General features: G+C 37.8%; 1 long non-coding RNA gene and 1 pseudogene across 2 annotated transcripts in view; both read right to left on the reverse strand.

Annotated features, from left to right (window-relative positions):
- Positions 1-19,742, reverse strand: part of LOC148000458 (uncharacterized) — a 91,690-nt gene that overhangs the window by 59,254 nt on the left and 12,694 nt on the right. The gene's annotated exons all lie outside the window — the stretch shown is intronic.
- Positions 17,794-18,144, reverse strand: LOC134482485 (elongin-C-like; annotated as a pseudogene). Its single transcript, XR_015639730.1, has one exon. The product of XR_015639730.1 is annotated as an elongin-C-like (transcript).

A 19,742-nucleotide genomic window follows, 5' to 3' on the forward strand; every position in this document is an offset into this window, starting at 1 on the left:
TCTATTTCTTTAGGAGTTACAGGATTGTTTAGATGGTTTATGTGTTCCTCATTTAACATTGGTAAATGGTATTTGTCTAGAAAATTGTCCATTTCCTCCAGATTTTCCAGTTATGCTGAATATAGGCTTTTGTTGGATGATCTAATGATTTTTTTAATTTACTCAGATTTTGCTATGTCTCTCTTTTCATTTATGATTTTTTTTTGATTTGGCTACACTTCTCTGTGATCTCTGGTTAGTCTGTCTAAGTGTTTATCTATCTTGTTGATTTCTCAAAGAAACAGCTCCAGGTTTTGTTGAATCTTTATGTAATCCTTTTTGTTTCTACTTGCTTAATTTTAGCCCGGAGTTTGATTATTTGCTGCCCTCTACAAATACACCACTTGGGTGTATCTGTTTCTTTTGTTCTAGAGCTTTTAGGTGTGCTGTCATGTAGCTGAGTATGCTCTCTCCTGTTTCTTTTGCAGGCACTCAGAGCTATGAGTTTTACTCTTAGCACTGCTTTCATTGTGTCCCTTATATTTCGATATTTTGTATCTTCATATTCATTAAATTCTAAGAAGTCTTTATTTCTTTAATTCTTCCTTGACCAAGTTGTCATTGAGGATAGAGTTGTTCAACTTCCATGAATATGTGAACGTTCTGTCAGTTTGATATTGCACATTGGTTTGCTGTTCCTTGCTTTTATTATGTTTGGATTTGGGCCGTGAATTCCTGATTATTCAAGACTTTTAACATTAAGGGGTGGTGTATTTTGCCCAAGGCTTTTAATGATAATGTATTTTTTAGTTTGTTTATATAGTAGATTATGTTGATTGATATTCATATATTGAATCATCCCTGCGTCTCTGGGCAGAACTCTGCTTTATCATGATGAATGGTTATTTTAAGGCGTTCTTGAAATAGGTTTGTTAGAAATTTATTGAGTATTTTTGCCTCGATATTCATAGGAAAAATTGGTCTGAAGTTCTCTTTCTTTTTTGAGTCTTTGTGTGGTTTAGTTATCAACATAACTGTGGCTTCATGGAATTCCCAGAAGTTAAACTCCTGAGAGAAAAATAACCCTATTAAAAATGGGGTACAGAGGTAAAGAATTCTCAACTGATGAATTTCAAATGTCCAAGCAGCATATAAAGAAGTGTTCAAAATCCTTAGTCATGAGGGAAATGAAACTCAAAATGACCATGAGATTCTACCTCATATCAGTCTGAATGGCAAAGAGTAAAAACTCATGTGACAGCATATGCTGGCCAACATGTGGAAAAAGAGGAACAGCCCTCCATTGCTGTTAGCATTGCAGGCTTGTTCAATCACTCCGGAAATCAGGCTGGAGGTTCTTCAGAAAACTGGACACCGTGCCTCAGAACCAGATATATAACCCTGGGCATATACCTACAAAGATTCCCCAACATTTAACAAGGACACATGATCCACTATGTTCCATAGCAGCCTTATTTATTTATTTATTTATTTATTTATTTATTTATTTATTTATTTATTTTCTTATTTTTAAATTTATTTATTTTTAATTTTTTATTATATGTTTCTTTACTTACATTTCAAAGGTTATTCCCCTTCCTGGTTTCCTGTCCATAAGCCCACATTCCTTCCCCTCCTTCTCCCCTATACAGGTATTCCTCCTATACATCCCCCTCATTGCCCTCCCCCATATTCCCCTGAACTGGCGGTCCAACCGTGGAAAGATCAAGGGCTTTCCCTTCCACTGGTGCCCCAACAAGGCTATTCTCTGCTACATATGCAGCTGGAGACCTGGGTCAGTCCATGTATAGTCTTTAGGTGATGGTTTAGTCCCTGGAGGCTCTGGTTGGTTGGCATTCTTGTTTTTATGGGGTTGCAAGCTCCTTCAAATCTTTCAATACTTCCTCTAATTCTGCCCAACAGGGTCCTCTTCTCAGTTTGGTGGTTTGCTGCTAGCATTGACCTCTGTATTAGACATGCTCTGGATTGTCTCTCAGGAGAGATCTATATCCGGTCCCTTTTTAGCTTCATCAATCTTATCTAGTTTTGGTGGTTGTATATACATGGGCCATATGTGTGTCAGGCTCTGAACAGCCATTTCTTGAGTCGCTGCTCTAAACTTTGCTTCCATATCCCATCACATGAATATTTTCCCCAATTTTAAGAAAATGTAGGAGCATCTGCATTTTGGTCATCCTTCTTCTTGAGCTTCCTGTGGTCTGTAGATTGTGTCTTGGGAAATTGGGTTTTTGACTAATATCCACTTATCAATGAGTGCATACCAAGTGTGTTTTTTGTCATTGAGTAACCTCACTCAGCATGATATTTTCTAGTTCATTCCATTTGCCTATGAATTTCATGAAGTCATTGTTTTTGATAGCTGAGTAATACTTCATTGTGTAGATTTATCACATTTTTTTGAATCCTTTCTTCTGTTGAAGGGCATCTGGGTTCTTTCCGGCTCCTGGCTATTATAAATAAGACTGCTATGAACATAGTGGAGCATGTGTCTTTGTTGTATGTTTGAGCATCTTTTGGGTATGTGCCCAAGGGTGGTAGAGCTGGGTGCTGAGGTAGTGTAATGTCCAATTTTCTGAGGCTGGAGAGCCTGATTTCCAGAGAGGTTGTAGAAGTTTGCAATCCCCCCAACAATGGAGGAGTGTTCCTCTTTCTCCACATCCTCACCAGCGTCTGCTGTCACCTGAGGTTTTTTTTTTTTTTTTTTTTTTATCTCAGGGCTGTTTGATTTGCATTCACGTGATGACTAAGGATGTTGAACATTTCTTTAGATGCTTTTTGGCCATTTGATAATCCTCAGCTGAGAATGTTTTCTTTAGCTCTGTACCCTATTTTTGATAGAGTGATTTGGCTCTCTGGAGTCTACCTCCCGAGTTCTTTGTATATTTTGGATTGATAATAGCTCTCTATCACATGTAGAATTGGTAAAGATCTTTTCCCAATCTGCTGGTTGCTGTTTTGTCCTAATGACATTGTCTTTTGCTTTACAAAAGCTTTGTAGTTTTATGAGGTCCCATTTGTTGATTCTTGATCTTAGAGCATAAGCCATTTTTGTTTTGTTCAGGAAATTTTCCCCAGTGCCCATGTGTTTGAGACTCTTCTCCAATTTTTCTTCTATCAATTCGAGTGTATCTGGTTTGATGTGGAGGTTCTTGATCCACTTGGATTTAAGCTTTGTACAGGGTGATAAGAATGGATCCATTTCCATTCTTCTATATGCTGACCTCCAGTTGAACCAGCACCATCTGTTGAAAATGCTATCTTTCTTCCATTGGACAGTTTTAGCTCCTTTGTCAAAGATCAAGAGGCTACAGGTGTGTGGTTCATTGCTGGATCGTCAATTCTGTTGCACTGATCTACCTGCCTGTCTCTGTACCAATACCATAAAGTTTTGAAGATTATTGCTCTGTAATACTGCTTGAAGTCAGGGATGGTGATTCCCCCAGAATTTCTTTTATTGTTGAGTACAGTTTTCGCCATCCTGGGGTTTTGTTATTCCAAATGAATTTGCAAATTGCTCTCTCTATCTCTATAAAGAATTGAGCAGGAAATTTGATGGGGATTGCATTGACCTGTAGATTGATTTTGGCAAAATGGCCAACTTTAGCATATTAATCCTGCTAATCCTTGAGCATGGAAGATCTTGTCATCTTCTGAGATCTTCTTCAATTTCTTCAGAGATTTGAAATTCTTGTCATACAGATCTCTCACTTGCTTGGTTAACATCACACCAAGGCATTTTATGTTATTTGGGACTATTGTTAAGGGAGCCATTCCCTAATTTCTCTCTCAGCCTGTTTATCCTTTGGGTAGAGTAAGGCTACTGATTTGTTTGAGTTAATTTTACACCCCGGCACTTTGCTGAAGTTGTTTATCAGGTTAAGGAGTTCTCTGGTGGATCTTTTGTGTTCGCTTAAGTACACTATCATATCATCTGCAAATAGTGATATTTTGATTTCTTCCCTTCCAATTTGTATCCCTTTGACCTGCTTTTGCTGTCTGATTGCTCTGACTAGGATTTCCGGTACTATATAGAATAAGTAGTGAGAGCATGGGCAGCCTTGTGTAGTCCCTGATTTTAGTGGGATGGCTTCAAGTTTCTCTCCATTTAGTTTGATGTTAGCTACTGGTTTGCTGTATGTTGCTTTTACTATGTTTAGATATGGGCCTTGAATTCCTGATCTTTCCAGGACTTTTATAATGAAGGAGTGTGGAATTTTGTCAAATGCTTTCTCAGTTTTTAATGAAATGACCATGTGCTTCTTATCTTTGAATTTGTTTATATAGTGGGTTACATTGATGGTTTTCCGTATATTAAACCATCCCTGCATGCCTGGGATGAAGCCTACTTGATGCTGATGGATGTTTTCTTAGATTTAGTTTGCAAGAGTTTTATTGAGTTTTTGTAGTTTTATGAGATCCCATTTGTCCATTCTTGATCTTAGAGTATAAGCCATTGGTGTTTTGTTCAGGAAATCTTCTCCAGTGCCCATGTGTTCAAGACGCTTCCCCACTTTTTCTTCTATTAGTTTGAGTGTATCTGGTTTGATGTGGAGGTCCTTGATCCACTTGGACTTAAGTTTTGTACAGGGTGATTAGCATGGATTGATCTGCATTCTTCTACATGCTGATGTCCAGTTGAACCTGTACCATTAGTTAAAAAATGCTTTTTTCCATTGTATGGTTTTGGCTCCTTTGTCAAAAATCAAGTGACCATATGTGTGTGGCTTCATTTCTGGGTCTTCAATTCTATTCCTCTGGTCTATCTGTCTGTCTCTGTACCAATACCATACAGTTTTTATCATTATTGCTCTGTAATACTGCTTGAGTTCACGAAAGTGATTCCCCTGGAAGTCCTTTTATTGTTGAGGATAGTTTTAGCTATCCTGGGTTTTTTGTAATTCCAGATGAATTTGCAAATTGTTCTGTCTAACTCTCTGAAGTATTGGATTGGTATTTTAATGGGGATTGCATTGAATCTGTAGATTGCTTTTGGTAAAATGGCCATTTTTACTATATTAATCCTGCCAATCCATGAGCCTGGGAGATCTTTCCATCTTCTGAGGTCTTCTTCAATTCCTTTCTTCAGAGGCTAGAAGTTCTTATCATACACTTATAAAAGTTCTTATCTTTTCACTTGCTTGGTTAAAGTCACACCAAGTTATTTTATATCATTTGGGACTATTTTGAAGGGTATCATTTCCCTAATTTCTTTCTTGGCTTGTATCTCTTTTGTGTTAGAGGAAGGCTATTGATTTATTCGAGTTAAATTTATACCCAGTCACTTTTCTGAAGGTGTTTATTAGGTTTAGTAGTTGTCTGATGGAACTTTTGGGATCACTTAAATATACAATCTTATCGTGTGCAAATAGTGATATTTTGACTTCTTCCTTTCCAATCCGTATCCCGTTGATATTATTTTCTTGTCTGATTGCTCTGGGTAGAACTTCAAGAACTATATTGAAGAAGTAGGGAAAGAGTGGCCAGCCTTGTCTAGTCCCTGATTTTAGTGGGATTGCTTCATGTTTATTTCCGTTTAGTTTAATATTAGCTACTGGTTTGGTATATATGAATTTTACTATGTTTAGATATGGGCCTTGAATTTCTCTTCTTTCCAGGTCTCTTATCATGAAGGGGTGTTGAATTTTGTCAAATTCTTTCTCAACATCTAATGAAATGATCATGTGGTTTTTATCTTTCAATTTGTTTATATAGTGGATTACGGTGATGGTTTTTCGTATATTAAACCATCCCTGCATTTCTGTGATGAAGCTGATTTGATCATGATGGATGATTGTTTTGATGTGCTCTTGGATTTGGTTTTCAAGAATTTTATTAAGTATCTTTGCGTCAATATTTGTAAGGGAAATTGATCTGAAGTTCTCTTTCTTTGTTGGGTCTTTGTGTGGTTTAGGTATAATAGTAATTCTGTCTTCACAGAAGGAATTCGGTAGCGCTACGTCTGTTTCAAATTTCTGGAATATTTGGATAGTATTGGTATGAGGTCTTCTATGAAGGTCTGATAGAATTCTGCACTAAACCCGTCTGGACCTGGGCTCTTTTTGGTTGGGAGACTTTTAATGACTGCTTCTACTACTTTAGAAGTTATGGGGTTGTTTCAATGGTTTATTTGTTCCTGATTGAACTTTGGTAACTGGTATCTGTCTAGGAAATTGTCCATTACGTGCAGATTTTCAAGTTTTGTTGAATGTAGGATTTTGTAGTAAGATCTGACGATTTTTTGAATTTCCTCTGATTCTGTTGTTATGTTTCCCTTTTCATTTCTGATTTTGTTAATTTGGACACACTCTCTGTGTCCTCTTGTTAGTGTGGCTAAGGGTTTATCTATCTTGTTCATTTTCTCAAAGAACCAGCTTTTGGCTCTGTTGATTCTTTGTATAGTCCTTTTTGTTTCTACTTGGCTGATTTCAGCTCTGAGTTTCATTATTTCCTGCGTTCTACTCCTCCTGGGTGTATTTGCTCCTTTTTGTTCTAGAGCTTTTAGGTGTGCTGTCAAGCTGTTGACCTATGCTCTCTCCTGTGTCTTTCTGCAGGCACTCAGAGCTATGAGTTTTCCTCTTAGCACAACTTTCGTTTTGTCCCATAAGTTTGGGTATGTTGTACCCTCATTTTCATTAAATTCTAAGAAGTCTTTAATTTCTTTATTTCTTCCTTTTCTAGGATATCATTGAGTAGAGCATTGCTCATCTTTAATTTCTTTCTTCAGAAGCTTGAAGTTCTTATCATACAGATCTTTCTCTTGCTTGGTTAAAGTCACACCGAGTTATTTTATATCAATTCGGACTATTATGAAGGGTGTCATTTCCCTAATTTCTTTCTCGGCTTATTTCTTTTTTGTATAGAGGAAGGCTACGGATTTCTTTGAGTTAATTTCATACCCAGCCACTTTGCTGGAGGTGTTTGTGTATTTTATGTATTTACATTTTAAATGTTATCCCCTTCTTTGCCTCTCCCATTCCTCTCTACAACCCCTGATTCTATGAAGACTTTCTTAATATATAGAGCATTAATGTTAATAGACAGTACTGGAAAATTAATCATAAGACAAATTGTCAACTTTGGGACAAAAATATCAATAATGAATATTAGATCAATATTACCTGTTTGCTAATGGATAAAAGACATATTGAACAGGAACTGTGACCATGCCCCCTCACAGAAGGTGAGTGAGGACCTTCTGTACTGTTGATTTTGCACTGATATACATGTGACGGTCAGAGATTGCCATTGACTTCCTCTCACTTTCCACACACGTGGAGCTAAGTGTGTAGTGGTCAGAGGGCAGAGCCAACTGACGGTTCTGTTCTACCACATTGTGGCTTCTGAGGACTGAACTCAGGCCATCAGGCCGCCCTGTGGGTTCCACCTCTAGTCCCTCTGTTCTGGAGACAAACTTTACTCTCCCACGTTCCTGGTGTTATTGATTTACTATCTTGGAGCACATTGATACTCACACTTGCAGGCAAGTAAGCTTTGGGGCTCCCCTTATCCCCACATCTACAGTCAGTTTCTCAGGGCAAATGTTTTACCAAATGAGTTTTACCTGCCACCACAGCCCTTCATTTTTTTGGGAGGGGTTTGTTTAATTTTTTTTATTTCCATTTCAAATGTTATCTTCTTTCCTGGTTTCCCATCCATGTACAGCCTATCACATCGCCCCTTCCCAATTTCTATGTGGGTTTTCCCCCACCCATCTACTCACCTCTTCCCACCTCACTGCTTTACCATTTTCTTACACTGGGGGATAGAGCCTTGGCAAGACCAAGGGCTTCTCCTCCAATTAGTTCCCAACAAGGCCATCCTCTGCTACATATGCACCTGAGGCCATGGGTCAGCCAATGTGTACTCTGTAGATGGAGGGACATCTGAATTCTTTCCAGCTCCTGGCATTTACTAATAAGGGTTCTATGAACATAATGGAGCATATTTCCTTGCTATATTTTGGAGCCCCTTTTGGGTATATGCCCACTAGGGGGTATAGCTGGGTCCTCAGGTAGTACTATGTCCAATTTTCTGAGGAACTTACAAACTAATTTCCAGAATTATTTTGCCAGCTTGCTCTCCCACATACAGTGGAGGAGTGTTCCTCTTTCTCCACATCCCCGTCAACATTTGTTGTCACCTTAGATTTTGTCCTTAGTCATTCTGAGTGGTGTGAGGTCAAATCTCAGCATTTTCTTGGTTTGATTTTTGCTGATGATTAAGGATGTTTAATAGTTCCTTAGGAGCTTCAGGGCCATTTGATATTCCTCAGCTTAGAATTCTTTGTTTAGCTCTGTACCTCATTTTGTAGTAGAGTTATTTGATTTTCTGCAGTCTAAACTTCTAGATTTCTTTATATATATATTACATATTACCCTTCTATCAGATATAGGATTGGTAAAGATCTTTGCCCAATCTGTTGTTTTCCATTTTGTCCTAATGACAGTGTCCTTTTCCTTGCATAATCTTTGCAATTTTTTGAGGTCCCATTTGTTGAATCTTGATCTTAAAGCATAAGCTATTGGTGTTCTATTCAGGAAATTTTCCCTAGTGCCCACGTGTTCCAGGGTCTTCCCCAATTTTCCTTTTATTATTTGGAGTGTATCTTCTTCTATGTGGAGATCCTCAATTCTCTTGGATTTTAGCTGTGTACGGGGTGATAAGAAACATTTGATTTGCATTGTCCATGCTGACTGCTGGTTGATCCAGCAACATTTGTTCAAAATGCTATATTTTTTCCAGTGGATGGTTTTAGGTCCTTTGTCAAACATCAAGGGCCCAAAGGTGTGTGGGCTCATTTCTGGGTCTCCACTTCTATTCCATTGATCTGCCTGTCTGAATCTGTACCAAACCATACAGGTTTTATCACTATTGCTATATAATACAGCTTGAGGCCTGGGATGGTGATTCTCCCAGAAATTCTTTTATAGTTGAAGATAGTTTTCACTATCCTGGATTTCTTGTCATTTCAAATGAATTTGCAAATTGCTCTTTCTAACTCTATGAAGAATAGAGTTGAAATTTTCATGGGGATTACATTGAATTTGTAAATTCCCTTTGGTCAGATGGCCATTTTACATTTTTATTCCCGTCAATCCATGAGCATGGGAGATCTTCCCATCTTATGAGATCTTTTTCAAATTCTTTCTTCAGAAACTTGAAGGTCTTGTCAAAGTGATCATTCACTTGCTTGGTTAGAGTAACACCGAGGTAGTTTTTTAACATCTGTTACTATTGTGAAGTGCATTATTTCCCTAATTTCTTTTTGAGCCTGTTTATCCTTTGAATAGAGGAAGGCTACTGATTTTAGTGGTATTTCTTCAAGTTCATCTCCATTTAGTTTGATGTTGGCTACTGGTATGCTGTATATTGTTTTTACTATGTTTAGATTTGGGACTTGAATTCCTGATCTTTCCAAGACTTTTAAAATGAAGGCTAGCCTTCATTCTTTTTTTTTTTACTTTAAATATATTATACCTTTATTAGATACAAGTTTATTTAGATTTGTTTTGACTGTGGCAAACTTAACTAGCTCCAGAGATAATGTTGGCAATTTTGAATCAATACCTTTCTGTGAGCACACAGTGGCATTACTGAGCTAATTAATGTTCTCTAAATGCCTGGAGCCATCTGGAGCTAGACAGGATTAGTGTCTCAAGAGGGACAGATAAAAGCCCTTTTGGAGGCTTCTATCCTATTCTACAGTGCCTGTATCTAAAACAAACCATGAACAGCAAAATCCCATAAATCAGTTAGTCAGTAAATAGATAATGTGATACCTAGAAAAGCAATACATGAGTATCAAGCTACTCTTTGGTTGGTGTTTTAGTCTCTGGGAACTCTGCGATTCTGGTTGGTTGATAGTGTTGTTCTTCCTGTGGTGTTGAAACCCCTTCAGCTCCTCCAGTCTGTTTCCTCCTCCTCCTCCTCCTCCTCAGGCTGCTGCTGCTGCTGCTTTATTCCCTTTCCTAGTTTCCTCTCCATATGCCCCCGTCCCCTCCCCCTTCCCTATAAGGGTATTCTCCCCCCAAACCCACACCCTTTACAACCTACCCCTATATTCCCCTGCACTGTGGGTCACCCAGGGTAGGACCAAGGGTTTCCCCTTCCACTAGTGTTCAACAAGTCTATTCTCTGATACATATGCAGTTGGAGCCCTGGGTCCATGTATACTCTTTGGGTAGTGGTTTAGTCCCTGGGCATCTCTGACATTGTTGTTCTTATCGGGTTGCAAGCACCTTCAGCTCTTTCAATCCTTTCTCTAATTCCCCAAAAGGGAGTCCTGTTCTAAGTTCAGTAGTTTGCTGTTAGTGTTCACCTCTGCATTTGACATGCTCTGTGTGTCTCTCAGGAGACATCTATATCCGGTCCGTGTCATCACACATTTCTTAGCTTCATCAGTCAAATGTAGTTTTGGTGGCTGTATATGTATGGGCCACATGTGGGGCAGGCTCTGAATGGCTGTTCCTTCAGGCTCTGCTCTAAACTTTGCCTCTATTTCCCTCCTATGGATATTTTTGTTATCCCATTTCAGAAGGAGTGGAAGCATCTGTATTTTATTCATCCTTTGTCATGAGCTTCATGTGGTCTGTGGATTGCATCTAGAGTAATTCGAGGTTTTCGGCTAATATCCACTTATGAATGAGTGCATACCATGTGTGTTTTTCTGTGATTGGGTTACTTCACTCAGGATGATATTTTCTAGTTCATTCCATTTGCCTATGAATTTCATGAAGTCATTGTTTTTGATTGCTGAGTAGTACTCCATTGTGTAGATGTACCTTATTTTCTGAATCCACTCCCCTGTTGAAGGGCATCTGGGTTCTTTCCAGCTTCTGGCTATTATAAATAAGGCTGCTATGAACATAGTGGAGCGTGTTTCCTGGTTGTTTGTTGGGGCATCTATTGGGTATATGCCCAGGAGAGGTGTGGCTGGGTCCTCAGGTAGTGGAAATTTCTCAGGAACCTCCTGGCTGATTTCCAGAGTGGTTGTACCAGTCAGCAATCCTACCAACAATGGAAGAGTTTTCCTCTTTATCCACATCCTGGCCAGCATCTGCTGTCACCTGAGTTTTTTTATCGTATCCATTCTTACTGGTGTGAGTGGAATCTCAGGGTTTTTTGATTTGTACATCCCTGATGACTAAGAATGCTAAACATTTCTATAGGTGCTTCTCAGCCATTTGATATTCCTCAGCTGAGAATTCTTTGTTTAGCTCTGAACCCAAATTTTAATAGGGTTATTTGGCTCTCTGGACTCTAAGTTCTTGGGGTTTTTTTTTTTTTGTATATTTTTGATATTAGCCCTGCATCAGATGTAATATTGGTAAAGATCTTTTCCAAATCTGTTGGTTGCTGTTCTGTTCTATTGAAAAGTATCCATTGCATTACAGAAGCTTTGCAGTTTTATGAGGTTCCATTTGTCAATTTTTGACCTTAGCACATAAGCCATTGTTGTTTTGTTTAGGAAAATTTCCCCAGTGCCCATGTGTGTGAGTCTATTCTCCAGTTTTTCTTCTATTAGTTCCACTGTATATGTTTTAATGTTGATGTTCTTGATCCACTTGGACTTAAGCTTTGTACAGGGAGATAAGAATTGTTTGATTTGTATCTTTTACATGCTAACCTATTGAATGAGCACCATTTATTGAAAATGCTATCTTTTTACAAATGGATGGTTTTTGTTCTTTGTCAAAGATCAATTGACCAAAGGTGGGTGGGTTCAGGTCTGGGTCTTCAATTATATTTCACTGATCTGTCTAGCTGTCTATGTTACTAAACCATACAGCTTTTTTTTTTCCACTATTGCTCTGTAATACTGCTTGAGGTCAGGAATGATGATTTCCCCAGAAGTTCTTTTATCATTGAGTATAGGTTTTGCTATCCTGGGTTTTTTTTATTCCAAATGAATTAGTAAATTGCTCTTTCTATGTCTGAAGAATTGAGTTGGATTTTTGATGGGGATTGCAGTGAATCTGTAGATTGCTTTTGGCAAAATGGCCACTTTTACTATATTAATCCTGCTAATCCATGAGAATGTGAGGCCGTTCCATCTTCTGATATCTTCTTCAATGTCTTTTCAGAGACTTGAAGTTCTTGCTATATAGATCTTTCACTTATTTCGTTAAAGTCACACTGAGGTATTTTATATTATTGTGACTATTGTGAAGGGTGTCATTTCCCTAATTTTACTCAGCCTGTTTTTCCTTTGAGTGGAGGAAGGCTACTAATTTTTTTTTGAGTCATTTTGTACCCAAAAATTTGCTGAAGTTAATGTCAGGTTTTGTAATTCTCTGGTGGACCTTTTGGCGTCACTTAAATATACTTAATATATCCTATCTACACTTAAATATATCCTATCGTTGGCAAATAGCCATATTGTGACATCTTCCCTCCCACTTTGTATCCCTTGTCCTCCTTTTGTTGTCTGACTGCTCTGGCTCGGAATTCCAGGGCTGTATTGAATAAGTAGTTACAGTGCAGGCAGCCTTATCTAGTCCCTGATTTTAGTGGGATTTCATCAAGTTCCTCTCCATTTAGTATGATGTTAGTTACTGGTTCACTGTATATTGTTTTTACTATGTTTAGTTATGGGTTTTGATTTCCTGATCTTTCCAGGACTTTTTTTTTGTTGTTGTTTTCTCTTTATTACAAAATATAACATTTATGCAATGAAATATTGTACCTGAGCCATACCTTTTACATAATAAAGTATAAAATGTATGTGCTACTGAAAAAGATGAGTTCATTATCATATAATGGATAGAAGTTATATAATAATTATAAGATAAAACCATTAAATACACATATACTTTATAGTAGAGAAAACAATCTTTGAATTTTAGAAATGGTCCAGGGGTTAGAAACTTGTTGAAGTCAAATTTTTTTCATTAATTTGAGTATTTCTTATTTACATCTCGAGTGTTATTTCCTTTCCCGGTTTCAGGGCAAACATCCCCCTAATCCCTCCCCCTCCCCTTCGATATGGGTGTTCTCCTCCCCATCCTCCCCCCATTGCTGCCCTCCTCCCAACAATCACCTTCACTGGGGGTTCAGTCTTAGCAGGACCCAGGGCTTCCCCTTACACTGGTGCTCTTACTAGGATATTCATTGCTTCCTATGAGGTCAGAGTCCAGGGTCAGTCCATGTATAGTCTTTAGGTAGTAGCTTAGACCCTGGAAGATCTGGTTGCTTGGCAGTGTTGTTCATAAGGGGTTTTGAGCCCCTTCGAGCTCTTCCAGTTCTTTCTCTGATTCCTTCAATGGGGTCCTATTCTCAGTGCAGTGGTTTGCTGCTGGAATTCGCCTATGTATTTGCTGTACTCTGGCTGTGTCTCTCAGGAGAGATCTACATCCGGCTCCTGTCAGCCTGCCCTTCATTGCTTCATCCATCTTGTCTAATTGGGTGGCTGTATATGTATGGGCCACATGTGGTCCAGGCTCTGAATGGGTGTTCCTTCAGTCTCTGTTTTAATCTTTGCCTCTCCCTTCCGTGCCAAGGGTATTCTCATTCCACATTTAAAGAAGGAGTGAAGCATTCACGTTTTAATCATCCGTCTTGAGTTTCCTTTGTTCTAGGCATCTAGGGTAATTCAAGCATTTGGGCTAATAGCCACTTGTCAATGAGTGCATACCATGTGTGTTTTTCTGTGATTGGGTTACCTCACTCAGGATGATATTTTCCAGTTCCAACCATTTGCCTACGAATTTCATAAAGTCATTGTTTTTGATAGCTGAGTAATATTCCATTGTGTAGATGTACCACATTTTCTGTATCCATTCTTCTGTTGAAGGGCATCTGGGTTCTTTCCAGCTTCTGGCTGTTATAAATAAGGCTGCTATGAACATAGTGGAGCACATGTCTTTTTTATATGTTGGGGTATCTTATGGGTATATGCCCAAGAGGTATAGCTGGATCCTCAGGCAGTTCAATGTCCAATTTTCTGAGTAACCTCCAGACTGATATCCAGAATGGTTGTACCAGTCTGCAACCCCACCAACAATGGAGGAGTGTTCCTCTTTCTCCACATCCTCTCCAGAATCTGCTGTAACCTGAGTTTTTGATCTTTGATCTTAGCCATTCTCACTGGTGTGAGGTGAAATCTCAGGGTTGTTTTGATTTGCATTTCCCTTATGACTAAAGATGTTGAACATTTCTTTTGGTGTTTCTCAGCTATTCGGCATTCCTCAGCTGTGAATTCTTTGTTTAGCTCTGAACCCCATTTTTTAATAGGGTTATTTGTCTCCCTGCGGTCTAACTTCTTGAGTTCTTTGTTTATTTTGGATATAAGGCCTCTATCTGTTGTAGGATTGGTAAAGATCTTTTCCCAATCTGTTGGTTGCCGATTTATCCTAACCACAGTGTCCTTTGCCTTACAGAAGCTTTGCAGTTTTATGATCCCATTTGTCGATTCTTGATCTTAGAGCATAAGCCATTGGTGTTTTGTTCAGGAAATTTTTCCAGTGCCCATGTATTCCAGATGCTCCCCTAGTTTTTCTTCTATTAGTTTGAGTATATCTGGTTTGATGTGGAGGTCCTTGATCCACTTGGACTTAAGCTTTGTACAGGGTGATAAGCATGGATCGATCTGCATTCTTCTACATGTTGACCTCCAGTTGAACCACCACCATTTGCTGAAAATGCTATCTTTTTTCCATTGGACGATTTTGGCTCCTTTGTCAAAAATCAAGTGCCCATAGGTGTGTGGGTTCATTTCTGGGTCTTCAATTCTGTTCCATTGGTCTATCTCTCTGTCTCTGTACCAATACCATGCAGTTTTTATCACTATTGCTCTGTAATACTGCTTGAGTTCAGGGATAGTGATTCCCCCTGATATCCTTTTATTGTTTAGGATAGATTTAGCTATCCTGGGTTTTTTGTTATTCCAGATGAATTTGCAGATTGTTCTAACTCTTTGAAGAATTGGATTGGTATTTTGATGGGGATTGCATTGAATCTGTAGATCGCTTTTGGTAAAATGTCCATTTTTACTATATTAATCCTGCCAATCCATGAGCATGGGAGATGTTTCCATCTTCTGAGGTGTTCTTCAATTTCTTTCTTCAGAGTCTTGAAGTTCTTATTGTACAAATCTTTTACCTGCTTGGTTAAAGTCACACCGAGGTACTTTATATTATTTGGGTCTATTATAAAGCGTGTCATTTCCCGAATTTCTTTCTTGGCTTGTTTCTCTTTTGTGTAGAGGAAGGCTACTGAGTTATTTGAGTTAATTTTATACCCAGCCACTTTGCCGAAGTTGTTTATCAGCTTTAGTAGTTCTCTTGTGGAACTTTTGCGATCACTTAAATGTACTACCATATCATCTGCAAATAGTGATATTTTGACTTCTTCTTTTCCAATCTGTATCCCTTTTGCCTCCTTTTGTTGTCTAATTGCTCTGGCTAGAAATTCAAGAACTGTATTGAATAAGTAGGGAGAGAGTGGGCAGCCTTGTCTAGTCCCTGATTTTAGTGGGATTGCTTTAAGTTTGTCTCCATTTAGTTTAATGTTAGCAACTGGTTTGCTGTATATGGCTTTTACTATGTTTAGGTATGGGCCTTGAATTCCTATTCTTTCCAGGACTTTTATCATGAAGGGGTGTTGAATTTTGTCACATGCTTTCTCAACATCTAATGAAATGATCATGTGGTTTTGTTCTTTCAGTTTGTTTATATAATGGATCACATTGATGGTTTTCCATATATTAAACCATCCCTGCATGCCTGGAATGAAGCCTACCTGATCATGGTGGATGATTGTTTTGATGTGCTCTTAGATTCGGTTTTCCAGAATTTAATTGAGTATTTTTGCGTCTATATTCATAAGGGAAATTGTTCTGAGGTTATCTTTCTTTGTTGGGTCTTTGTGTGTTTTAGGTATAAGAGTAATTGTGGCTTCATAGAAGGAATTCGGGAGTGATCCATCTGTTTCAATTTTGTGGAATAGTTTGGATAATATTGGTATGAGTTCTTCTATGAAGGTCTGATAGAATTCTGCACTAAACCTGTCTGGACCTGGGCTCTTTTTGGTTGGGAGACCTTTAATGACTGCTTCTATTTCCTTAGGAGTTATGGGGTTATTTAACTGGTTTATCTGTTCCTGATTTAACTTCGGTACCTGGTATCTGTCTAGGAAATTTTCCATTATCTGCAGATTTTCAAGTTTTGTTGAATATAGGCTTTTATAATAAGATCTGATGATTTTTTGAATTTCCTCTGAATCTGTAGTTATGTCTCCCTTTTTATTTCTGATTTTGTTAATTTGGACACACTCTCTGTGTCTTCTCGTTAGTCTGGCTAAGGGTTTATCTGTCCCGTTGATTTTCTCAAAGAACCAACTTTTGGTTCTGTTGATTCTTTCTATGGTCCTCTTTTTTTCTACTTGGTTGATTTCAGCTCTGAGTTTGATTATTTCCTGCCTTCTACTCCTCCAGGGTGTATTTGCTTCTTTTTGTTCTAGAGCTTTTAGGTGTGCTGTCAAGCTGCTGATATATGATCTCTCCTGTTTCTTTCTGCAGGTACTAAGAACTATGAGTTTTCCTCTTAGCACAGCTTTAATTGTGTCCCATACGTGTGGGTATGTCGTACCTTCATTTTCATTAAATTCTAAGAAATCTTTAATTTCTTTCTTTATTTCTTCCTTGCCCAGGTTATCGTTTAGTATATTGGACCATCCTTTCATCCCTGGGCTGAAGCCTAACTGATCATGATGGGTGATTATTTTGATGTGTTCTTGTATTCACTTTGCAAGATTTTTATTGAGTATTTTTACATCAATAATCATAAGGGTAAATGGTCTCAAGTTCTCTTTCTTTGTTGGATTTTTGTGTGGTTTAGTTATAAGAGTAACTGTGGTTTCAAAGAAGGAATTTGGTAGTGCTCTGCTTATTTCTATTTTGGGAACTAATCTGGATAGTGTTGATATGAGGTCTTCTATGAAGGCCTGATAGAATTCTGCAGTAAATTCATGGAGTCCTGGGTTCTCTTTGGTTGGGAGACTCTTAATAACTGCTTCTACTTCTTTAGGAATTATGGTGTTGTTTAGATGTTTATCTGTTTTTGATTTAACTTTAGTACCTTGTATTTGTCTAGAAAATTGTCTATTTCCTCCAGATTTTCCAGTTTTGTTGAATATATGCCTTTGTAGTGGGATCCGTTGATATTTTTAATTTCCTCAGATTTTTTGTTATGTCTCCCTTTTCCCTTCTGATTTTGTTAATTTGGATACACTCTGGGTATTCTTGCTAAGGGTTTATCTATCTTGTTGATTTTGTCGAAGAACCAGCTCCTGCTTTTGTTGATTCTTTGTGTACTCCTTTTTTTTTAAAACTTGGATGATTTTAGCTCTTAGTTTTATTATTTCTTCCCTTCTATTCCTCTTGTGTGTATTTACTTCTTTTGGCTGTAGACATTTTAGATGTGCTGTCAAGCTGCTGAGTATGCTCTCTCCTGTTTCTTTTGGGGGCACTCAGAGCTATTTTTCCTTTTAGTACTGCTCTCACTGTGTCCTAAATGTTTGGGTGTGTTGTATCTTCATTTTCATTAAATTCTACGAAATCTTTTTTTTAAAACTGGCATTATTTATTTATTTTTTGGCTTGTGAAACTTCCTTAATTTGTTGATGTAGCAAACAAATTTCAACTCTGCTATGCAAATGACAGAAGAAATGTGCTCAGCAATTAACTTTAGAGTTCAATTTCATACAGGCAACATGCTATATGTGAAAAAATTACTAACTGAACTACAGGTATTAAATACTGAAAAAAAATTAACAGTTTATTTTAATTTATCTTATTTAACAATCTAAGAAGTTCACGGCCATCAGCAGTTCCAGTGCAATTTCAGGTGCAGTTGGGAATTCAGGAATTTCAGTGGAGCTGTTAGTATAGCGGACCTTGTAGGTAAAATACATGCACACTTTCGATAGCACATGTGAAGGGATCTCTCTAAAGTTGACCTCATTGGTTTCATTCTCCGCAAACTGACCTGGACCACTCAACATGGCCTTTATTGTTCCTGATGTTAATGCATGTTCTCTTTTTACAATAAATTCATGACCATCAGAAGATATTAATTTCACATACATGGCATCAGGGCCTTCACAGCCACCATAGGTTTTCTCCTCTCCATCCATTATGTTCTTATAAAATTCTACTTGATCCCAGAGGAACTTACTAGTTTCCTGGCGAGGCCGAGAAGCAGTCATCTAGTAACTTGCATCCGAAGGAAGTGCTAAGAAATCTTTAATTTCTATCATTAATTCTTCCTTGACCAAGTTTTCATTGAGTAGTGTGTTGTTAAACTTCAATGTATCTGAGGGCATTCTGTCATTATTGTTTTTATTGAAGACCAGCCTTTGTCCATGGTGATCTGATAGGACAAATAGAATTATTTCTATCTTCCTGTATCTATTGATGCCTATTTTTTGACAAATCATATGGTCAATTTTCGAGGAGGTACTATGAGGTACTGAGAAGAATATAAATCCTTTTGTTTTATTATTTAATGTTCTATAAATATTTGTTAAATCCATTTAGTATATAACTTCTGTTAGTTTCTCTATGTCGCTGTTTAATTTCTGTTTCTCTTACCTGTCCATTGATGAGAATGTGGTGTTGAAAGTGGACAGATGTGTCTGTCTGTCCTCTGGTCTCAGGATGTTCCATACTTCTTGGTGTTTAGCTCTCTTCTCCGTGGGATTTGAGATCAGGGAGCAGTGTGATGGGCTAGGCCCTCATTCGTATTTCATATTTTTTTGCTTGAAGGGGAATTGATGGCACACCAGCATATTTTTCCGAAGTCCACATGCTTCCTAATCATTTTGTTATTTTAAGGTGTTTATTAGTTGTTAAGGTAGAGCTTCATATAAATAATACAAGAATGAATTATAGTTTGAAAATATTCTTATGCTTATTGAATATTTTCTTCAAACTCTGATTTGTCCAACTATAGTTTTTCATTCTGTCAGTCCATTTATTCCTCACATGTAATTAAATGTCTATTGTGTATAATACACATTTTAATATATCTCAAGGTCGGGTTGGGGATTTGGCTCAGTGGTAGAGCCCTTGCCTAGCAAGCACAAGGTCCTAGGTTCGGTCCCCAGCTCCGAAAAAAAAATATATCTCAAGGTCTTCCCATTCTTAAACCTTTATGTTTCTCTGCCCAGTCAAGCTTCCTTACATCATATAAATGTAAATATAGCATGAAATGAACCTTGCTTTTTGGAACTCTCATTTCATTTTGCTGAAACCTTTTTGAATCTCATATATAGGAGATTGGATGCCATAGTTTATCTCCTTCTACTTATATTTACCAAATTTAGTGTAAGTCCAGGGACACATTGACCATTTTAAAACAAAATGGAAGGTCCTGCTTTGCTACGTTTTTGCTCCCGGGTTAACATGGATACTTTATTTATTACCTAAGCAATATGTTGTGATCATAATGGTAGCAAATATAGAAAGCTTAATCGTGGGCATAAAAAATGAAATTTGGATTGAAAAAGTCAAAGTATTGGTGACTGGGGATTTCAATTTTCATTTGTTTATAAAATTTACAGTGAAACAAGTGGTCTGTAGATCTGCATCTGTAGGTCATGCCTATGATGTATCAATCATCTATCTTAAGAAGCACAACATGTCAGTCACCCACAAGTCATACAGCTTATCAAAAATCTGTCCCCAACACCTACATCATCCAAAGTAAAAGCCCACAGCCTGGCAACCATCCATAAGAATTGCC

This window comes from Rattus norvegicus, chromosome 16 (assembly GCF_021556685.1).
Source record: "Rattus norvegicus strain SHRSP/BbbUtx chromosome 16, alternate assembly SHRSP_T2T, whole genome shotgun sequence".
In the NCBI taxonomy this organism is placed as follows: domain Eukaryota; kingdom Metazoa; phylum Chordata; class Mammalia; order Rodentia; family Muridae; genus Rattus; species Rattus norvegicus.